The 3,686-nt window shown below is 52.4% G+C and overlaps 1 long non-coding RNA gene across 1 annotated transcript; it reads right to left on the bottom strand.

Annotated features, from left to right (window-relative positions):
• Positions 1-1,220: 1,220 nt before the first annotated feature.
• LOC148687258 (uncharacterized) lies at positions 1,221-3,478 on the bottom strand. Its single transcript, XR_015946910.1, has 3 exons — positions 3,401-3,478; positions 1,424-1,467; positions 1,221-1,288 (listed from the first exon to the last, which is right to left on the bottom strand). It is a non-coding gene; the product is annotated as an uncharacterized LOC148687258 (long non-coding RNA).
• Positions 3,479-3,686: the final 208 nt, after the last annotated feature.

The following is a 3,686-nucleotide window of genomic DNA, read 5'->3' as shown; positions in this document are numbered from 1 at the left end:
TCAGGGGCCGGGAACCGCCGGGGTGGTCTCTCGCCCTTCATCCCGGGAGCCGGAGCTGGAGCTGGAGCCTCATCCCTGGAGGCGTGGCTCTGTGGAGAAAGCAGGACATCTTAGGAGAAGGGGCTGGGACGGACGGGCCAAAAACTATGGACAGAAGGTCAACTCAGAAGCCCATCCAGCTGTCCAGAGCCGGCCCTACGTGCAGGCCGGGTGGCGCAGGGCACCATGCGCCGGCCCGCCAGGAGGGCGCTGCGAGCTGCGCCCACCCGCTGTCCGAGCGGTCCGCCGCGCAGCAGTGCCTGCTGCACCCGCACTGTCCGCGGCGCCCACCGCACTGGGAAACGGGGTGGGAGGGCGCCGGAACGGGGCGGGAGGGCGCCTGAGGGATCCGGCGGGCGCCGGGGGCGCTTAAGACGGCGCTGCAGCTGTCTTAGTCACACCAAATATTGAAAGGCTTCTCTCTCCACTTTCATCGTCCTGGAGAATCCTGGCAATCCTGTGGTGTGTTCAGGGTGCTGGGAATGGGAATGGGAGCTGTCGGGAATGGCAGGTCCTTGACAAAGGACAGCTCCCAGGATTCCTTGGTGGAAGCCAGGACTGTGAAAGTGGTGGAAGAGGCCTTTGAAGGTCTGGTGTGGTGGATGCTCTCCAACAGGAAGCCTGCCACTTTCATGGGGATTGTGTTCTGGGTATCGCACCTCAAACCAGAATCTCATAGGGTCAAAACACCTGGGGTTCAGGGCTGGGGGGGATTGACAAAGTCTCTTTTCCCGGACACCCGCCTGCTTTCTGCCCCCTTTCTGATAGATTTTTGGGCCAAGAACACAAAGCTAAATGGACACCAGTTAGATGCGCCAAAGTTCCAGGCTTTCTGTCATCGTCAAGGAATGAGGGACACATGCAATTGTGGACCAGGGGGGACTTTGTAAGGTCTGTGAACAAGATCACACTGCCAATCTCGCAAGAGCCGCCTCCTTGTGGGAATAAGGAAGCCCAGGGGAATCAGACGCCCCACAAGAGCACCTTGGATGAGGTGGCTTTCAAAGAGGGTGAGACAATTGTGTGGTGGAGAGGGTTATTGCAAGGCAACCCGGTTGGAGGGAGGAATGCTTATGAAAAGCACTTCCTGGAAGCCACAGGCGGGGAGAGTGTTCCTATGACCCCCAAACCAAGTTTCACAAGGACCCCTCCCTCCCTTCCTTCTGTCCCAGTCCCATTACCTGAGAGTTGCCACGTCTCTCCAGGGATTTGGCCAGAACGATGTAAACCTTGGGGAAAGGCTCCCTCCCTGGAAAGAAAACGGAGGAATCAGCAAGCGCCTGGCTCCCAGCCATGCTAGCACCAGCCTGGCGCATGAGGGAGGGGGGACATGGGAAGGAAGCATCCCTATAATATAGGGCACTCAATTGGCATTTCCACTTACCTGAAGTTGGAGCCTTTCCCCCCTTGTTCTGGCTGGCCTCTCGCCTAAGGAAGAAACAAGCTCAGTTAGTCTGACTGGTTGGAGGAGTTCCAGAAATATTTATATATAGATGATAATATGTATATAGTTTGGGGTGCGGGTGGCGCTGTGGGTTAAACCACAGAGCCTAGGGCTTGCCGATCAGAAGGTCGGCGGTTCGAATCCCCACGACGGGGTGAGCTCCCGTTGCTCGGTCCCAGCTCCTGCCAACCTAGCATTTCGAAAGCACGTGAAAGTGCCAGTAGATAAATAGGTGGACCAGGTAGATAAATACCTACAGCGGGAAGGTAAACGGCATTTCCATGTGCTGCTTTGGTTTGCCAGAAGCTGCTTTGTCATGCTGGCCACATGACCTGGAAGCTATACGCCGGCTCCCTCTGCCAATAACGTGAGATGAGCGCCGCAACCCCAGTTACGACTGGACCTAATGGTCAGGGGTCCCTTTACCTTTATGTATATAGTTTATTCCAAGGTTCATTATGGTAACTGAGATCACTAGTTGAGGTTGGCTAGGATCTCAGGAAGGACATATTCATGGGATGCAGAAATTACAGAAAAATATGGGCTAAGAAGACAAGGAGAGCCACTTCTTCCCCTGGTCCAGTTCCACACACCATTTCTGCTTCTGTCTGAAGGAAGGAATGAGCGGGAAAGGGGGGGGGAATTCTGGGATTCATCTCCGCAGAAGCATTCCCAACCAGAGCTGGATTGCCCAATGGGCAGAGCCTATGCGCCAGGCAGCAAGGGATCAAAATAAATACCGTTTGTTTTGCGTAATAAAATTGGTTGATTAATATTGTTGGTTGGTAAAATAAAAAATGTATCAGGAGATCATTGCGAGGAGCCTAGCGATATTTTGACTGCCTAGAGGCCTCCACAGGTTTTAATCTGGAACTGTGCCCAACCAAGAGCCAACTTTGCTGCTCTTTCAAATGTCAAAGGCCGTACACAGAGCCGTAGCTAGGTGATCTTTTTTTAATTATTATTTTTTACTTTATTTACAACAGAGTCCACAACAACTCATACATACAAACCCACCACCACTGACAATTTAATTATCTAAATTCAACTCCTATCCCCTTATACAAAGAAAGCATAACATAAAAACAAAAGACTTCCTTTATCCTGTAAATGGCCTCCTTATTTACTTCTTCTATACTGTTTCTTTTGTATGTGATTTTTACGAATTTTCCTAATTATGACTTTTAAAAACCGCAGTCTCTCTCCTGTAGAAATCAATCGAAAGAACTCCAGGTGTATATTTGGGGGCACTCTTTGGTAAAGTATTCTCTGCATTTCCCCCATTCTTTTTGAAATTATTGTCTAGACGTAGCTAGGTGATCTTGCGCCCCTGGCAGGCAGTCCAGATCGCGCCCCCTAGCCACGGACAAATTAGCTCTTATTTCTGCCTCTCCTCCAACCCTTCTTGTTGTTTAGTCGTTTAGTCGTGTCCAACTCTTCGTGACCCCATGGACCAGAGCAAGCCAGGCACTCCTGTCTTCCACTGCCTCCCGCATTTAAAACCTTTTCTTACGAGGCAATAATCAATATCTTTATTTATAAACATATTTATGGACCTTTTTTAAAGCCAATTTTATATTCCCCCCCCTCACATGTGCCCCTGGCGGGGGCCCACCTCTCCACTCCCTAGCTACGACCCTGCCTGTACCACCCTACAACTGGGCACCCCTCCCTCTTGTTCTTCCGCATTGTTTTAGCCCCCTCGGCAGCGTGGTGCCCAGCGTGAGCGCCTCGGTCGTGCCATCCTAAAACTGCCCCAGCCCAGCCTTGGGAGAGGATCACGACCCTTGCCCTGTCCAGGTGGACCACAGAGAAACCCTCTCCAAAAAACTACAGTATAGGGATATCTAAATCAGGCCTTCCTCCTCCAGCTAGCAAGACTTTCCCAGCTGCCACGGAAAGAAGGTCACAGCATACCTCCACAATTTCTTGGGTTTTGCGGCACCGCTGGGCTGCTGCCGGGCTGCTGCTGCTGCCTTTCCCAAACCATGGCCCTGAGAAGGAAGAAGGACATTGTATTCCTGTGGGCTGTCCCCACTCCCCAATCATTTTCATCTGGGGCACAGTGCCCTCCCTATTCCCTCCATCTTTTCTCCCCCCCCCTGTCTGTCTCCCTCCCTCTGCTGCCTCCCCCCAGACACATCCCTCCTTCTCCTGCATGGCAAAGAGCAGACAAGCATCAGCCCATGGCCAGCCAAGCCAG

Source organism: Zootoca vivipara, chromosome Z1 (genome assembly GCF_965207765.1).
Source record: "Zootoca vivipara chromosome Z1, rZooViv2.hap1.1, whole genome shotgun sequence".
NCBI lineage: Eukaryota > Metazoa > Chordata > Lepidosauria > Squamata > Lacertidae > Zootoca > Zootoca vivipara.
This window is presented reverse-complemented; position numbering and strand designations above follow the sequence as displayed.